Source organism: Microtus pennsylvanicus, chromosome 9, assembly GCF_037038515.1.
Source record: "Microtus pennsylvanicus isolate mMicPen1 chromosome 9, mMicPen1.hap1, whole genome shotgun sequence".
In the NCBI taxonomy this organism is placed as follows: Eukaryota; Metazoa; Chordata; class Mammalia; order Rodentia; family Cricetidae; genus Microtus; species Microtus pennsylvanicus.
Window position 1 is genome coordinate 91,941,638 of NC_134587.1, and position 20,468 is coordinate 91,962,105.

At 37.5% G+C, this 20,468-nt stretch overlaps 1 protein-coding gene across 1 annotated transcript in view; it reads left to right on the forward strand.

The window, feature by feature from the left end:
- Vegfc (vascular endothelial growth factor C) overlaps nucleotides 1-20,468 on the forward strand; it is a 103,271-nt gene that overhangs the window by 22,726 nt on the left and 60,077 nt on the right. The gene's annotated exons all lie outside the window — the stretch shown is intronic.

A 20,468-nucleotide genomic window follows, 5' to 3' on the forward strand; every position in this document is an offset into this window, starting at 1 on the left:
TGATCAAGTGTGCTCATTATCATTTTCCTCCTTGCTTTCCTACATTTCAACAGTTCCTTCTACATTCCTTTCTCTTCTTTGCTGTGGGAGAATGCTCTTTTGTACACTGCAAAGATTTGTCACTTATATTAATTTAATAAAACACTGATTGGCTAGTAACCAAGAAGTATAGACGGGGTGACCAGACTTAGAGAATTCTGAGAAGAGGAAAGAGAGAGAGATGCAGGCACAAGCCAGACTCATAGGAAACAAGATGAGAATGCCTCACTGAGAAAAGGTGCCTAGGCATGTGGCTAAACATAGATCAGAAATATGGGTTAATTTAAGTAGTAATAGCTTATTAATGATAACCCTGAGCAATAGGCCAAACAATTTGAAACTGAACAACTGTGGGACCAGGTGAGACAGAAACTTACGTCTATACTTCATTCCCCAGCTTTCTTCTATACTCCTGTTCTTTGATACTAGAAAGAACTTTTAATAGTAATGTCAAAACCGTAAAATAGTTTTATTTCAATCTCAAATGATTTTACACAATATTTTGAGATTATCAATCAATTAGTTGCTGAAAAATTGGAGTATATTACTAAACAAGTACCAAACAACCTCCGTGGGTGGCTAAGATATAGTACAGCATAAATTTTTCTCTCTGGCATATGTTGCCAATATTCTGGATTTCAGTCTCATTTTCAGTTGTTCATTTTAGCATGAATTTGGTTTTCTTTACTGTGTTTCCCCTTTCATGTTTGCAGTGACTCTTAGGGCTCCATAACATTATAGTTGATTGCAAGGAAGGATAAATGGAGGAGCAGGTTAGCGGTGTGGTGGTAATACCTCAACAAAAAGGCAAAGCTTCTCAAAAATAATTTTTTATTAGAACTGTCTTTTTTTAAAACCATCTTTAATTGCTGAGAAGCAAAAACTCAGTGACTTCCAACATGTCCAAATGCTCCTTATAAGGAAGAAATGGAGAATAGAATCTAATTAGAATACTGGTAGTATTGGTTGCATTTTTTTTTTGGTTTCTAGATATTTTATCTTTTTGTGACTTACAATCTTGATGTACTCTTTTTAGATTTGCTTACACAGTTAATGTTTTCAAAACATTGGGATTTTAGTAAGATTGATATTACTATGCATGTCCAAAAGATTTAAAACCCAATTTGCCGAAAGCATTTTTACATGAAATATTCATACAGATGAGGATTTGAACTCACTAGTTTTAATGTATCAAAAGTAGATGTACGATAGAGAAGGGAAAATCTTGGGAAGACTATTGCTCAGAAAGCACTAAAACAATGAGGTTTCATTTAAATAAAATAAAATTAGCTAAATATTATATTAGTTTTTGCAACATAATGGTATTCAGCACTCTTTCACTCTCTTGTTTTCTATGCATGATGGGAAAACAGAAAAATTTCTAGTATTGATTCTCCCTGAGAATTTTCTTTCATCTCTTACTGTATGGACCATGACCTAGCATTCTTCAGTCAAAATGCTGAGCTTTTGTATGAAAAGTGGGTTGTAATACTAGATCACAGCCATGTGCTATGATATTATGGCAAAAATAAAAGGCAAGTTGATAGGGAACTTTAGCCAATCACATTCTTAAATATTATTTGAAGTTGATCTGGTTAATTACAACTTTCAATCGACCACACCCCTTTAGCAAGTCATCAAGCCAGGTATATGATTACATTTTTTGGCACTGCTATAGCACCCCAGTTACACATGCATTGCAATCTCTCCTGGTAATAAATTAATGTTTCCTGTTCTCAAATGGAATCCTATGTCATTGGGTCCAATATGGCACTATGGAACTCTTCATGTGTGTTTAACAGTATGTATGTGTGTCACTTTTGAACTCTATGATTTACCTACTAAAAAAAAAAATTAAGAAAACCAGAAGCTTAAAAATGTGTTTAGTGCATTTGTAATGCTAATGAAAAATAGGAACACATTTCTCTATTTACTTGTTATCCTTGATATTTCACCCTATTGATTTCATGATTCTAATTCTTCAAAATTAGATTTATTTATTTTTATGTGAATGAATGTTTTTGTCCTCGTGCATGTATATGTGTATACCTTGTGTCTGCCTGGTGCCCTTGGAGGTCAGAAGAATTCTTCAGGTCCCCTAGATTTGGAGTGACAGGCAGTTGCTAGCCACCATGTGGGTGCTGAAAACTGAACCCAGAACCTCTTTGAGAACAAAACTCTTAAGTACTGTGCCATCATCTCTCCAGCTCCTATTATTCTAATATGTAAATAATATGTAAATCATAATATGTAAAACACTTTTTCACTACATAGGATGCATATTAAGTGTGATGGGACCTGGCAGGAAAAACATTTAAACTAGAGCTGATAACATCTATTCTTCCCAGAACATTTGAAATTTAAGCATTTTCTCACTTAATTTCCTTACAACGACTTGACTGGTTTACGTTACTTGAATTTTCACCTGCAATTGGATTATGTGCCCTTAATGTTTTGAACTGTTTTCATAGGATGATTTTCAAATGGGCTGATGTTTCCAAGTTGTCCACATTAGAGTTTACATTTAACATTGTTTTCTGATTTGGAAGATGCTCAATAAACAATTGCTATAGGAGAGGCAATCCTCACATAATTATCTGTTATTTTAATTTCCATGTAGTATGAAGTAAGAGGATGTTGCATGATTCTCGTGAGAACTTGTGGCATCCAGTGAGAATAGCCACTTTGTGGACATAAAGTTGGTGATCACAAGCGAAACGAATCATGATGAACCTCACTATTCACCAGCCATAGCACAGTTCCATAATTTTAATTAAACTCTAAACTGTAATCTATTAAAACTACTGCACAGTGAGTCGGCTTCTAAAATAGCTCAGTTATTCCTTTTAGAAACGGGGCCCCACAAGTCGATAATACCGATGTTGAGACATATAATGTGCTTTTTCCTTGGGGCTTTATTTTGCTCTGCTGTCTCATGGCAACACCATTTGTCATCACTGGAAATGCCAGGTCACTTTGCAAAAGTGATTTCAGGGGTAGTCAAATCAAGTTGCTGAAAATACTTTTAAAGATCATTCTGGTGACTATTATCATAAAATGTTTCCATAATAACAGGTTCAGTAATATTATAATTTATGTTTTTCATCCTAAATGACTTGCCAAATTTGAAAAGTCTCTCAGAACCAAATATAATTGCCAAATATACCATAAAATGCCTTTTTAATAACAAAAAGTATTTCTTAAAGCATAAAATCCTACTTTTAAGTAATAGTATTTATAGAAGCTACTCAGTTGCTTCAGAGAGAAGTGGACCTGCTTGTAGCTGGTATAACTCTTCTAAGTATTTCGAGGTCATTGGAATAAAAGGGATAAGATCCAAGTAACAACCAAGAGATTGAGCATTTACTCTAGTTTAATTTTCATAGTTACTGTTTTATAATCTTATATAATTGCCCGATATTTTGAAAATTGCCTGAGGAACTTATTTCTAACAGGGATTTTTTTTATCAAACATTGTAAGAGTATGCTTTATTGAATTTATTAACTGTGCATTACTAGGTAAACAACATTTTTATTTAGTATGGGATTTTAAATTTGACTCCCAAATAATTCAAGTACATTATCTTTAGTCATTATATTTTAAACTATTAGTAGAGATTATAGGATAATTAAAATCAAATAGATTTTGGAGTCAGAGTTGGTTTTTTTGTTGATGTCATTGTTTTTCTCCCTACGAAGTCTGGCTTCCTTGACTATAAACTGGGTAAACAATACATATTTTTGTTTGATGAAAAGTAAAACAATATATGCCTTTCTCGTTGTTGTCACAAAGTATCGGATGCACACCTTGTAAGGGAGGAAAGACATGCTTTTATCTCATGATTTAATAGAGGCTCCATGTTTTCAGACCCTTGGTGAAGAAGAGCATCCTGGCAGAGGAAACATTTGGAGGATCTTATTGTACGTACTTCATGGCAAACAGGAAGCAAGACAAAGAGGGGCAGAAAGTCTAGGATCAAGATAACCCAAGGACATTCCCTTGGTGACCAACTGCCTCCATAAAGGACCCACCTTCTAAAGTTTGCCAAATCTCCCAAAAATATTTCTTCCATCTGGGGTCCACGTAGACCATTTTACTCAAACCATTTCTCTTCCCACATTGCAAGGAAGCCCATTTAAACCAGAGTTTTATGCTTGTGTTCAGTTCCAATAAATCATTGACTCATTCTCCAATGCCTATCAAAATTGATAACTCCATAAGTTTCAATTACACTCCTGTCATGGCCCACAGGAGAGAAGGAAGATCTTCCAATCACTCATTTATTAATGCTGACTATGTTTGTTAGCTACATACTTAGGAGATATAGATAAAAATAACTCTTTTTAATACCAACACCCTTCATGTTGCGGAATCCATTTAAAGGTATCAGATTCTGTCTGTCATCCAAGGACACAGAAAAGGAACAAGTCCACTGTTCTTTGATAATAAGTTGAGACACCCTTGGGGTAGAACAACCCTTTCGCAAGGACTATATATCAGATATCCCACATCTCAGATATTTGCATGACGATTCATAACAGTTTCAAAATTCCAGGTATGAAGTAGCAATGAGAATAATTTAATGATTGGGGGTCACCAGCACATGAGGAACTGTATTAAAGGGTACCGTATTAGCAAGGTTCAGAAACACTGGTCTAAGAGATGGCTAGGACCATATTCTATCATATATGGTAACAGGGTGTCTTATTCTCTTCAAGCCCCTGTAACAAGATACCTTAGCACTGAGACCTGGGTACAGCAGAAATTTATTGTTCCCAGTTCTCGAGGCTGGAAAGTCCAAGATCAGGATGGTCATTGATCATACACGCCACCTTTCGGCTGTGGCCTCATACAAAAAAGGAGAGAGGGTAACTAGTTGTTCTTATTCCTTTTTTATCATAAGGGTTCTGAATTGGCTTATTTCATGCCATCTCGACACAGCATCAAGTCATTAGGGAATATGGAACATTATGTTATTGAATGCTTTTACCAGACTGGCTGTTGGGCAAGCCTGTGCAGCATTTTCTTGATTACTGCTTGGTGTCAATCCCACAGTGGTTCTTACCACTTCTGTGCTAATGGTCCAGGGTGATCTGAGAAAGCAGTTTGAACAAGTCACAAAAAACAACGAGTAAGCAGTACTTTTCGATGAGCCATTGTGGGTGGTCCCACCCATAGGCAGGTAGTCCAGGGTGTCTAAGGAAAGAGGTCTAAAGGCAAGCTATGAAAACAGAGCTATTGCATCCAGTAAAAAACGTGACACCTTTGTCAGCTCCTGCCTTGTTCCTGCCCTGACTTTTCATATTGGCCTGGAATCTGTAAACTGAATAATCCCCCTTTCCCCAAGATATCTTTGGTCATAATGTTGTATTATAGCCATAGAAACCTTGATCAAGACAGGTAATTATCTCATTCATGAGGTGTCACCCTCAAGACCTAGTTACCTTTCAAAGTCCCCAAACCCGAACACCACTACACTGAGGACTAGATTTCAATGTGAGTTTTATAAAAGTACACTTGCTAATCCATTGATTGGAGAAAGTACTAAGTTTTGTTCAGGTGGCAGTGATCAGTAGGGAAGAGAGAGTTTCAATCACAGCCTTTATTGATATATCTATGGACAAAGCAACGGTAGGAGGTTTAAATTGCTCAGGATTGAATAGTTCAAATAGTTTCAGTAGACCCTATAGTCTCAGGTTGACTCTTGTTGATGGGCAGCCTTCAACAGCAAGGTAGAGAAATATTGCCTCCTACAGAGTTGGAGTCAGATAGAGGAGGAACAATTCCAGGGAGAGAGAAGTTAAGACTGTAGTAATCCTCCTAGTTTCCTTAGCAACATCTTCTTGCTGAACTTCGTCGTTAGTTACACGGTTTTACCTCACTAATTACCTCACTAATTACCTCACTAATTACGTTTTCCCATCTTTCTTTCTTTCTTTCTTTCTTTCTTTCTTTCTTTCTTTCTTTCTTTCTTTCTTTCTTTCTTTCTTTCTTTCTTTCTTTTCGAGACAGGGTTTCTACATAGCTTTGGAGCCTGTCCTAGAACTAGCTCTTGTAGACCAGGCTGGCCTCAAACTCACAGAGATCCGCCTGCCTCTGCCTCCCGAGTGCTGGGATTAAAGGCGTGCGCCACCATCGCCCGACGATCAATTTCTTATTTGATATTATTACTCTAACAAGTTTAGGACTTTCGTAATTAAGTTAGTGGACTCCCCACTTCTTGGTCACGTTCGTTCTATACATGGCTTTCTCCAACTCATTCCACTGCAGCAAATTAAATTATGTAAGTAGAAGTTCATGAAGCTTTCTTTTATTTCATTTTCACCCCATGTCCAAATTGTCAGGAAGTCTAGTCTTTTGATTCAGTCTTGAGGATATTTCCAAGGTCTTGCCACTTTCTCCCAAGTACTGGAGTCTCTGATCTAAATGCCAATGTCTAAAGGAGTCTATACTTACATTCTATAGAGAATGTTAATCTCAACACAGGTATAATGATCACTGAGGATATAAATCATATTGCATTTCTAGTCTATTCCATGTGAGGCCCTAGGATGGCTCTCTGCTTAAAACAAGGTTTTTAAAGAATGATAACGATGAAGTTAAAAACTGGAGTTTTCAAATTCTAATGCTAAACTAAGTTTTTTCTCTTTCTTATTTTATTTGATTTTATGTCTTGATTTAAAAAAAACTGTGTATGAAAACAGCTTTCTAGAAGCTCGATGATTTTTGCTCTCATATTAATATTTATAGTCCCCCTATAACTGTCTGTGCAGGGCAAAGGAAAGGGGCTGAGATTAGTATTTTCATTTGCATATTTGGCTGCATCAGCATCTTCTCTCCTCATTGTTCCTCCTGTCACTCCTGTCATAAATGATACCTCCCTGAAGCTTCCATCTGGACTGTGTTTTGTTATTATATCAATTATATCTTGAATGAAGATGCATTGCTTAATTCTCTAATTTCATATTTAGTATTAATCTGTTGCAGAGCTATATCCAGTTGTTGTTTAACATGAACTTGAATGCATGCTATTATTGCTTAAGCACTTGGGAGCATCTCCTTTTGCATCTGTGAAGTTCATAGCAGTTCTTGAATCAAAAAGCCTAATGAGTTTTTCTGCTTTAGAAAACCCTAGACAGTTGTTCCTCAAATACTCCTGTCTCTCTTTTCTGTCTAACATTGATGTGGTGGTGTGAATAAAAATGGTCCCCGGAGGCTTCTAGGGAGTGGCACTATTAGGAGTTGAGGCCTTTTTGGAGTAGATGTGACTTTGTTGGAGGAAGTGTTCACTATAGGCAGGCTTTGAGGTTTCAGATGCTCAAGTCTGACTGGTGTGTCACTGTCACACCTGCTGCATGCAGATTCAGATGTATAGCTCTCAGCTACCTCTCCACCATGTCTGCCTGCAAACAGCCATGCTCCCCACCATGATGAGAATGAACTAAACCTCTGAAATCGTAAGCCAGCCCCAGTTAAGTGCTTTCTTTTGTAAGAGTTGCTGTGGTCATGGTGTCTCTTCACAGCAATTAACACTGTATAACCTCTGATAGTCAGCTAAAATTAAAGCAGGTCACTTCAGTTATATCCCAACATGCCACAGTGTATTGTCTGGAGCCCTTGCTAGCTCTGGCTGGTTTGATCCACATTTGTTGACTGGGAGTTGACATTTAGTAGGTACACTTCAGAGACAAAAGTTTAAGGTGCCTCTTTCTGGTTTTGAAAGTCCAGTTTGGGTATTGTCAGCACTCTGGGACTGCTGAAAGCATACTTATGCTTGTCAAAAAGATTTCATTGACTTATTTTCATCTAATCCTATGCACATGTACTTAAACACTTTGTTTCCTGATTTTTGAATTCACTTCATAATCATTTTATATGTTCTTTATTTTGATTCATGTTAGTGTCCAGCAAGTTTATTCTCTCATCATTCTTATTCTCCATGCCCTCAAGAATCTCTCTTATCTGACTGTCAGTGACATCGCAAACACCAGAGATTTTCATTCTAGTCTTATAAAAATGCTGCAAGTCTCATTTTAATATATAAACTATTTCCCATTGATATTATTAGTATTTAATTTCTAGTATTAAATACTATTTATTTTTGATAACGTACAATTAGAAACAACTAAGGGAAGAATGACTTAATTAAACTCATGCTCCATCATGGTAAGAAAGCCATAGGAGCTAAATGACGTCTTCGAAAACAGGTTTCATAATTATGTGAATTAATGGATTAAAATCAAGAATTTCTAACACAGGAGAAGGTTTCTCATCTAATTGTCTAACAAATAAGGGCTATTTATTCTCACAATACTTCACTGTACTATAATTTATGGTGCTAAGATTTTTTCCAGGAAGTTATCTTAGTTTCATGTGTATTTATAAGTGTTTGTGATTTAGTTGTGTCTTTACCATTTTCACTAGCTTTCTTCTTTAAGGTAGATAACTGGGATGCAGGCTCTTAGTAGAAAGTTCTATTACTTTCAGTAGGAAATTCTCCAGAAGCATTTAAATGTATTTCAATAATAGTTGATTTATAGATAAGTGATTGCAACTCTGGTGTGTGTGTGTGTGTGTGTGTGTGTGTGTGTGTGTGTGTGTGTGCAGGTGTCCATGCAGTTAGCCATACTTTGGAAGCCAGAAGCCGGAGGTTGCCACTGGGTATCTTCCTCAAATTGTTTTCCCCATTATTTCATGAGATTGGGTATCTCAATGAACCAAGATGTCACTGGATAGACTGACTGGGTATTAAGCCCTAGGGATCTTCTGTCTCTGTCTTCTCTGCACTGTGATTACAGGCAGATACCATGCCCAGCTTTTCACATGGGTACTGGAGATCTGAATTCAAGTTCTCTTGCTTTTGTACCTCGTGCTTCACTGATCAAGCAGCACCTTAGCTCTGTTATTATTGGTCTTGTTCTGGATGGGATAAGCTTGGGAGTCTAGAAAAGAGCTGAACAATTACTAACTGAAGATGAATGCTTAGAAGGAGCCTGGTTGGCTTCTAAGAATGATCATTTGATGGTGGCCATGTCAAAAAGGGCTTGACCCTGAGCATTTCAAGAGAAAAGCATTTGACAATACAGATAGCAGTAAGGTCTAGTATTTGAATAATTCACAGGCTAAGAAGTAGCTGTTATGGAAAGGGCTCATATTTGTATCTAAGATTTGGAAGAAAAATGCATTTCCTAGGAACAAGTTACCCACCCAAGCAAAGCACCAAGTCCAAAATGGGGCTGACTTGGGAATCTACTGACAAATGCAGCTTATATCTTTCCCGACATGGATCAAGATTGATAATCACATTTAATTTAGTTTTTGTCAGCATGGAAGTGTTCTAGTGCCAACTGCCAAGAATGAAAGTGTGCATGCCCTGATGCTCACGACTGTCTGCTATGATTGATGCTTGGTACTTGCTCCTCTAAATACAAGTTTAGTGCCAGGAAGTACGTTAAAGCTCTAGTGTTCATTTGGTAAAGCAGCAAAGCAATAAAGTGCATCAGAAGTCAGAATGATTAGAAAAAAAATATCCTATGAAGAAAATCAGAGACAGTTGAAAGATTTGCTCACTAAGATGAGCCTTCAGCTATGTAATCATGCGTTACTAGTTTCTGTCCACTAATGATGCACTTGCACATTCGCTGCATTCCATGTCAGTGACCGTTTTTGTTTAGAATTCTGTATTAAACAAGCCTATGTTATTGAATGGATGTTTACCAAAGAAAATGTTGTGATGTAAACTACATCATCTCAGATTATGAAACACAGAAAACCTTCAGTTGAGATTGTGCATTCATCTCTATGAAAAAACAAAAAGGAAAAGAAGAGACAAAATTTCCCCAACAGACATTGACTCTATAAACTTTCTGAATTTAAGTTGTTCTAACAAAGAATACTAAGGGGCCAAATGCTTCGGTTTGTGATAGTTTCAGGTTGTTTAAAGAGGCTGTTGCCCATCAAAATTAGGAATAAATATATGTTGAGGACATGTGAAAAAAATTAGACTCTGAGGAAGCTATGAAGAAAGGTAGTTGAAGATATATTCAGAAGAAGAAAGAGATCGTTTAAAATTGATCACAAGATGATGTGGAATAATGGTAAATGTTACTAGTGAGTACGTGCTGTATGTGTGTGTTGAGAATAGCATTTTGGGTTCATTAATCTCTCTAATGAATAAATGAATACTTCAGAATTTCCATTAGAATTTAGTTGCCTATGGTTGAACCAATATTCTTCTGTTGGGAGTAAGCTTTGTTTTTGATTGTGTCTATTTGTTATAGTTTTAACAGATCAAACCTTTGGTTTGAATTAAATGCCTTGTGATATAAATTGTATCTATGCTCATATAAGCACAGATCCAGGGATTTCACATCTTCTAACTTTCATAGTGATTATGATCTATTCAGTTTGCAATTAGCATGTATTACATTGAGGACTAGTGTCATATGTGTGACTTTCTTATAGATTTTTGTTTGATTGTTTTGTTTTTCAAGACAGAGTTTCTCTGTGCAACTTTGGCTGTCCTGGTATTTTCTTTGTAGATTACGCTGGCCTCAGACTCAGAGAGAGACCTGTCAGTTTGTGGGCCAGCACCACCCAGTTGGATTTTTATAGATTTAACATTAACAACCTAGTGAGATGGATTTACAATGTGGATATTCTCATGTAGAAAAAAGAACATGTTAAGAAATAATTGTTTTATCCATTAGCTTATTTTTCTGTCTATTAGCATACACCCACCCTGTATCTCAGTTAAGTGATCTGTATTTTAATCCCCTTTCTTTATGTGTCTGGTTATCATTTCATTTACTGGGTGCTTCTTATGTGTCAGACATTGAGCGTGTGCGTCTAATTAAAATGAATTTATTAAAATCTTTGATTTTTTCATTTGATATTATTGCCTAAATCCTCGAGCACTCTATCAGTAAGTCATCTTTTCTCTTTCTCTAAAATGCATCTTAAATCCATGTTTTCCTTGCATTTCAACTGTTAGTTAGTATTATACTCTGTTCTCATGATTGCAGAAAAAAATCTGACTGGTCTTCTTCATTTTCTTCTCCTACTCCTCTTCTTCCTCTTTTTCCTTCCCCTTCTCCTCCTCCTTCATTGTTTTGCATCTTCAAGTCAAATCTGTCCATGGAAGACAGAATGTTTCTCTAATTGTGAAGAAACACCATCCCTAGATAATGCTAGCACGGAGTATAATGCAACCCATCCTGCTTTGACCACTAAGTACTTCTGTGGTTTATATTTCCACCACGCTGCCACATACACCATTTTCAGAAGAATGTTGCTTTTTCTTTCTGTCTGTTTTGTAATCGCATTCTTTTCTGAGAGCTTGGAATGTTCTTCCTTAGATGAGCATGGCTGGATCTGCTTTGTGTTGAGGGTCCGGCTTCAATGCCAATTCCTTAGGGGGGTATACTTTCTTTTTCTCTTCCAAAGTAACCACCCACTTCCTATCATGGCCCTCTATTTTCAGCATAATTTTGATTATTTTTTTTCTTTATTCGCATATTTTCTAATTGACTTTATCTCCCTCTATATAAAAAAACTCCAAAGCTTTGAAGGATCCCATTCATAGCTGAATGCTCATAATTTAGAGTGAAATTTATTTTTCTTCATTTTCTTTGTCATATCATTTTCTTTTCTATTTTGAGAGAGGGTCTTACTGTATAATTGAGCTTGGCTTGAAACTTGTTGTGTTACCTTGTAACTCTTCCGATTCTGCTAGGATTACTGACACATGCCACCCACAGATTAAAGTGATTTCTTACACTGTCTATAAACATTTAGTATTTATATTCAATTGTAAACTTTTTATAAGTTCATGGAATACTATTTTAAGTTTAATCACATTATTATGATCTGATAGATCTTAAAAGCCAAGAATTTGCTTAGGGTTATATGAGTGTCATGTGATGTCAGAATGTGTTGTCAGCACTCTTAAAAACTGAGGGATGATTACCCCAGGTGAGTATTACTCCTGGAAGAGGCTAATATGGTTCTTGAAGGATGGTTTAGCTCCCACAAGAACAGGCGGCACTGTAGCACAGTGAACTGGCTCCTTACTCTTCTCCTTTCTCTTTCCCATTTAAAGTCTTTGCCATGTAGATGCCATCTGCCACACTAGGTGACTAAGCCAGAAGGCCTTCACAAGATACCCCTTGGTTTATTGCCTGATCTTTGATTTTAGCCCTCAAAACTGTGTTCCAAATAAATATCTGTTCTTTGTAGACTAGCCACAGCCAAGATTTGAATAACACTAAATATGAACTAAGGCAATATGAATATCTAAGTAGCATACTTGCCAGGCATATTTAAGGCCCTAGATTCATGCTGAGCTCCACAAAGGAGCAGCTGCAGTTCCAGGAAAGCCTATTCCCTTTAAAGTCAGTGATAAGATGTGGGGGTATATGTCAGTAATCTCAGCAGGGTGGGGGTGGAGGCAAAAGAGGGTCCCCAGACCAAGGCCAGCATAGATTAAATAGCCAGACTGCTTCTCAAAAACAAAACAGACAAGCAAAGAAGAATGAACCAAAATCTAATCACATATGCATGTATGATTTTTAGAAATTGTGTAGCATATCAATCAGTTATGGATCTGCCCATAAATATTTGTGATTAACTGAGTTTAAATCTTGCCCAGAAGTAAACTTTGAGAGTTATTTGAAGGAAGAGTTTTCTGAGGGAGGGATTCTAGTTTAACTGGCAAGGAGATGACAAAGTGGGACAGGATAGGAAAGGATTGCCACTAAGGAAAGCTGAAGCTTAATTCTATGGGCGAACCCCGGAGGATGGTATAGAACACGTGTCTGGGTGTAATCCTAACTTAAAGCACAGAGACTGATGCATATAAATTTACTCACCCATTCTTGTTAGTCACGGGTTTAGCAGCCAAGGGCTATTTTAGGGGCTTTAATCCCCCAAATGCCCATTGTGCTGTAAGTGGGCATTGTGACATTAGGCAACACATGGACACTCAACAACAAAATGCAGATGCTGATGACGGAAACTAGACTGAAATTTACTGAAATTGGAAGGATCTGAACATACTAGGGGAAGCAGCTTCTTAACTTTATTAACTACCCACATGTGTGGTAATCTACATGCATTTGTGTGAGTTTACAACTGATTAGGAACAGCAGATGAGAGTAACTAAGTGAAAATCAAATATATGAGGTAACAAATCCAACAGTAGCATTAGAATGTAGACAGTATTATAAGAATACTGGCCTTTATGTGAATATATACATTGGTATAGATAATAAGGCAATTTGTATTAAGAATTGTAGGTGTACTATCAAAAGTTATGCACAAGCATGCACACGTGCGGGCACACACACATGGCGATGTTACTATGTAACCTAAACTGTTGTGGTATTCATAGTCTTCCAGGTTACTAAGTATTTGTGTTATAGTCATACACTCCAAACATAGAGAAAGTTACAACTCTTCTTCAGGATGTGTCAGTAACACACTAAATCTTTCTATATTTCCTTGACTTATTCACCCTCATCTCACACTGACAGGTTTTGTTTGTTTGTTTGTTTTGAGATGGGGGTCTTTCTATATAGCCCTGGATGTCCTGGAGCTCACAGTGTAGACCAATGTGACTGGGACTCACAGAAATCTGCCTTCCTCTGCCTCTTCAGTGCTGGGATTACAGATGTGCACCATCATGGCCTGGCTTACTTAGAGACTTGTGATAACTCAAACCCACCTGTATTATACTAAATAATGACCTATAAAGATGAGCGTGTGCTGTGACCTAGATAATGAATGACTTCCTTCATTGCACTACCCTGCATTAGCAGATGTTACCAAGTTAAGATTCTTGAGATGAGAAGAATGTGATCTGGGCCGTAGATGTGTAATGGAGTCCAGTGAGTACCTTCTGGTATTTCTACATTCTTTTGTCCTGCAACAAGAATTTGGATATATGGATAGTGGTGAAGAAAGACAAGTTATTAGGAAAGAAACCATTGCCAAGAAAGGAAATAGGTCAGAACTCGGGGAAAGATCAGAGGCTCAGTGGCTCCAAGCAGAGAGGGTTATAATATTTTATGGCTCATTTGCTTAGTGCTGGTTTTCCTCTCACATGCTGTCCCATGCATGTTGGCTTATTCAGGGAGGTTTCTTGTCTTTCTCCTTGACTAATGGTTTCTTTTATCTTCTAATTTTGACCTTACTCCCTACCCTATTCTCCTGTACCTCTGGGTGGGCCCAGTGTCATAATGTGGGTCCTTATAAGTGTGATACAGAAGGTAGAGAGTTGGCTTCAGAGTAATGAGATGGACCAGAATCCTCGGATCATGACTGGCCTTGGAGGCAGTAAGGACAAGAGCCAAGCGGTGCAGACAGCTTCTTGACATTGGAAAGGCAAGATGGGATCCTTCTGTAGACCGCAGCACAGGCCCCATTGACACGTTGACCCCAACAGAATCATTTTCAACGTCTTACCTCTACGTTGTAACATAATGCATCTGTGTTGTTTTAAGCAACTCTCCTTGTGTAATTTATTCTAGCAGCAACAGGAAACCGTTATTTTTCCTAATCAAACACAGCGATATAAAGTCTTCTTTCCTCAAGTGAAAACAGTATAAAGAATTGCGGTTTTAAAACTGTGGCAGCCCTTCCATTTTCTGTATATATCCAAGTTGTTATAAACGCTAAGCTACAAGAAGAGATTTGAACTGTAAGTAAGTAACAGTGGGTTAGAACTCTTCCTAGTTACTCTCTATTAGCTCTCAGATAGTTTTCCATTTCTCGTAGCTTTAAGTTCAACATCAGGAGTATGAGGACAGCAACTTTTCTTTTAGAAGTTTGTTGTATTAATTTGCATAATTCATCTTAAAAAACTGTACTGTAACCAAAAAGTCTGTCAATAAAATATTAAGAGGTTCTCCTGAAAAAATAAATACATTGCAGATGGCAAAGCAGGGCACACAGTCTTGTTTGTCTCTCACACAATGGTAGTTGCGGAAGTCATCCCCAAAGTCAAACATTCAAAAGATAGAAACTATGTTATGTAGTTCTCAGTAGAGTGTTCGTAAATCAAACTAGCTGCGTGTATCTGCAGCATGTAAGCCAGCCTGGTTTATGAATGGATGGATGCAGTAACCTCAGATACAGAACACATTTTCACTTTGGAAGAATTAGAAGACTGAATTTTAGCTTTGGCTTAAAAATGTTGGTAAAATTTTTGTGTGTGTTTTCCTCTCTGCATCTATCTTAACATGAACAAAGATGCCTTGGGGGTCACACACACACACACACACACACACACACACACACACACACACACACAAAAGAATCAATGATCTCTGATGAAAGGGTCAACCTAAATTCCAGTGACCAAAAGAGCTGCCTGCTGACAACTTTGTTGCAATCCTCCAGGCTGCCACAGAGTCATGGCTGAGGAATCCACACAGCTAATGAATTCCATAAGGTGTTTCTCTCTTCTTAAGCCCGAGGCATGCAGCATTGCTGCTCCTTGTTCAACAGTGCAGACTCTAGCTCATTCTTGACACCCACTGCCATTTCCTGTCCCTCCCCAAAGTCAGCACCAAACAGAACAACAACGCACAACTTTCAATTTAATTTCCAACAGCATCCCCTGCCCCCAGCTGGTAGGAGCACCACGGCTGCAGCCCTGAAGTATCTCGCTAGGGTCATACGAGAAACGCGGATAGATAAAGCAAAGCTCCACCACCTTAAGGATTTCACTTCATTGCTAGCAATTCTAACAAACTGTCTTGGACGTGTTTATCTGTATTTATGTCCATCATTAAGTTATAAGTAAGCATGGCTGAACAAAAAACGTGCCTCACGTTGTACTTTTGTTCTTAAGATAATACCAGGACCTGGACATTGGTATCATCTTACAAACAAGGAAACATTTCTAACAGTGACCAACAATGCAAACAAATGGCATGACTGATGGTTTGGAAAGTTAAGTCTCTGTGGCATTCTACTTTTTATTATTATTATTATTATTATTATTATTATTATTATTATTATTTCAATTCTGCGGGGGAAATGCTTCTGAGTTAAGTGTGAGAAGAATTCTTGATGGAGAAAATGTGCACACTTATATCATAAGTTTGACATTTTTATTAGAGGAAGGATTTTATTAGAGGTTTATTTCTAGTGTGAGAATAATGAAGTAACCATCCCAAGGAAATTAGAGGTTAAGAATTTAAACATAATTTAATATAAAATTTTAGTCATATTACTAATATTTTAGTAAGGATTTTATATTGTACTTCCCATATTTTGTAGAAACAAAATTGTACGAGGTGTGATATTTATCCATCTGTTTGGTTTTCTTTTGTCACATATCTCAAATATAGAAGAGGGCCAAGACCCAAAGCCTTCACAGTCACTGAAATTTCTTACAACTTGCCTTATGTTGATATGTGTGTATGTGTGTGCCATATATATGTATCACATATATGTATGATAACATAAAGCCTGCACATACATGCACGCACTCATATAAAAGCATATGCATGCAAACATGCATATATACATGCCTACACACCACATTTACACATACATATGCAAAAATAGTTGCACATTCACACACCCAGACTTGTATAAGAATGTACAGAATAATCTTATTCATATATGTTTGTGTGTGTATATGTGTCTATTATTTATTTATTTATTTATTTTATTAAAAATTTCCACCTCCTCACATGTCCCTCCCTTTCCCCCAACCCCTCTTCTCCTCCCTCTCCAGTCCAAAGAGCAGTCAGGGTTCCCTGCCCTGTGGGAAGTTTAAGGTCCTCCCCCCTCCATCCAAGTCTAGGAAGGTGAGCATCCAAAACAGACTAGGTTCCCACAAAGCCAGTACATGCAGTAGAATCAGAACCCAGTGCCATTGTTTTTGGCTTCTCAGTCAGCCCTCTTTGTCAGCCACATTCAGAGAGTCCAGTTTGATCACATGCTCCATCAGTCCCAGTCCAGCTGGCCTTGGTGAGCTCCCATTAGATCAGCTCCACCATCTCAGTGGTTGGGCACACCCCTCAAGGTCCTGCCTTCCTTCCTCATGTTCTCTCTCCTTCTGCTCCTCATTTGGACCTTGGGAGCTCAGTCCAGTGCTCCAATGTGGGTCTCTGTCTCTATCTCCATCCATCGCCAGATGAAGGTTTTATGCAAGAAGGTGATATGCAAGATATTCATCAGTGTGACTATAGGATAGGGCCAGTTCAGTTGCCCTCTCCTCAGCTGCCCAAGGAACAAGCTGGGTACATTTCCTTGGACACCTGGGAACCCCTATAGAGTCAAGTCTCTTGCCAACCCTAAAATGGCTCCCTTAATTAAGATATATACGTCCCTGCTCCATCCCAACCATTCCATTCCCCCAAGCTCTCCCCGTCCTCCCCTTCTCACTTCTCTCTTCCCATCTCCTCTTACCCCCACTTAACCCCCACCCCCAAGCTCCCAATTTTTGCCTGGCAATCTTGTCTACTTCCAATATCCAGAAAAATAACTATATGTTTTTCTTTGGGTTCACCTTCTTATTTAGCTTTTCTAGGATCACGAATAGTAGGCTCAGTGTGGGTATTAGTGATCTGCTAGGGTAGTAGATGAACATTCACCCTCAGGCTTTATTTTAGTACTTAGGATTAAATATGTGCCAGCGTTATCATCATGATTTTTAATAAGGACAAGTTTAATTTGTTTAATATTTTTTCTTTCTGTTTATTTCTCTTTCTCCTGGAAAATATATTTATTTCATATTTAATTTTTCTCAAAACAGATAATTTAAACTTAGGTAAAAATCAAAACCAACTAGTTCTAGGGTTGGTGAGATGAGTTAGCAGGTAAAACTGCTTGCTGTCCTAGCTTAGAGACATGACTGAGTTCAGATCCCCAGCACCCATTGGGCATAGTGGAGGGGTCTTTAATCCTAGCATTTGGGCTGCATGAAAGATGGGGCCCGGTAGATCTCCAGAGCTTATTGGTCAGCCAGGCTACCTAATTGGTGAGATCCTGATTCGGTGAGGAACAATCTTATCTCAAAAAGAAAGGTGAAGAACCAGCGATGAAGAATGGAGTGTTATCCTCTGGCCTCCCCTTGCACATGCGTCCGTGAACAGGCACTCGCCCATGCACATATATGCATACGATCATGTCAACATATGCATACGTCATGCATCCACCCCCACACACCACAACTGGTGTTTTACATTTCTAAGTAATTATACATTGTTTATTGATCTATAGCAAGTTTCCATAAGTTCTCAGAAAATGTATTATTCAAAATTTTTAAAAGAACTATTTGGGATTTTTTTTCCTTTTTTTTTTTAAGAAAAGAAGTACGTCTTTTCATGGAATATTTTTGGATTAGTTAATATTTCTAAATTTTATTTCAGCTTATATTAACACTTAACTGTTCCTATGTGCAAAAATCGTCTAAGAGACTAACCTACATTTAGTTTACAGAGTGTATGCTTCAGCTGTTCTTTCTTTGCATTTTCCAAGGTTTTCAATCTTTTGATGATCTTACAGAGAGAGAAACTGGGTTTCAGTATTTAAGCTACTGTCCGCCACCCTGGAATATTCTTTATTGTCAAGATGATTGGTTACATTTAGGTACATTTTCTTCTTCTCTCTTTGATATCACTAATATTGCCCTGCTTCTATATGCTTTTAGTCTTTACTGTGATCATAGAATTTAGATTGTCACATGATGGCTATACATTTTATTCTCTTAAGAATAAAAATGACAATTCATCTTCTTATTTTATTCATTTTTCCCAGCTTGATTACAGTTTTCCTTTCCTCTTCTCCTCTCAGTACCTCCCATCTATTCTGCTTTTTTTTTAAAGATTTATTTATTATGTGTACAGCATTCCTCCCATGTGTGCCCGCAGGCCAGAAAGGGGCGCCGTGTCTCATTATAGATGGTTGTGAGCCACCATGTGGTTGCTGGGAATTGAACTCAGGACCTCTGGAAGAGCATTCAGTGCTCTTAACCACTGAGCCATTTCTCCAGCCCTGCTAATCTTTTGTTTATTGATTTTTATTGAGCTGTACATTTTTCTCTGCTCCTCTGCCTGCCTCTCCCCTCCCTTTCAACCCTCTCCCAAGGTCCCCATGCTCCCAGTTTACTCAGGAGATCTTGTCTTTTTCTACTTCCCATGTAGATTAGATCTATGCATGTCTCTCTTAGAGTCCTCAGTGCTGTCTAGGTTCTAAAGGATTGTGATTTGTGCTCATCTTTTTATGTGATTGACTTTCCAAGTTCCTTAGATCAATCTTTATTTTATATTGTTTCATTAATTGCTTATTTTCTCCCTACACAAGCTGCTTTCTCTTTTGCAAATTTCCTTTAACTACTATTCATGTGTCTTTTATTTTGGTTTCATACCGTATACCCCTTCAAAATCTGTTCATTTCCCTTCCGTGTTGGTTTGCTTTGCCTTTCGTTATGGTGAATAGCCTTTACTTCCATAATTACTCATGACCTATTTATACAGAAAATACAGAAAAATCTTTCTCTCCCCTTAAAAGAAATGTTATCACATGATAATGATATCTAAGATGTGGGGTTAATACAGAGCTAATTCAATGCAGTCTGGATAAAGCCTAAAATTTTAGGAAGTTCCGATACACACGCTAAATGATTTTGTACATATCTTAAATGGCTTTACCAATCTCAGTTTCTTTACTATATTGATATTTGTTTTTGTTGCAGTCTTTAAAAAAAAATTAGTGTAGGCTAGAAAGAGCAGTTAAGAGCACTAACTGCTCTTACAGAAGACTTGTGTTCAGTTCTCAGGACTGACATTGGACAGCTCAAAAACGCCAACATTCCTAGTGCCAGGATTTTAGATATGCCGTTCTAACCTGGATGCTCCTGCACACAGATGCTGTACATTAATCCACACAGCCATATACATACAAACATAAATCTAAAAATATTAATGTAAATTCAAGATTTGTCAAAGAAAATAATTATTGCTGGGCCCAAACTGCTTCTCTCTAAAATCTGTTTAATGAAGCACACCTTGGTTATTACGTGTATGACAAATTTAAGGCATCTAATCTTTGTTCCTGACACTGGGCTTCCAAGTGCATTCTTCATATTTTTTGAATGAGGACTGTGGTATTTTTTTTTAAAAAAAATGGTGTTTTCAGTTTTACATCATTTGCTTCTGCCTTAATATACTTTCTTAATTATTCAAAAAACACTGACATCAACAAATAATTATAATTAATTCATTTTCTATACCCAGACCTACTAAAGAAGAACATTTTCAGTTTGTTATGTGAGTTCGCATCTATCTTGACTTGCTTATAAGTGCATCTCATTCCCGCGTGCTTCTGTCTTTAATGCTTTTATAAACCACATTGCTGAACCTTATGCATGATGTAACAGGATACGGTCCCATGATATATTTCCATGATGTCA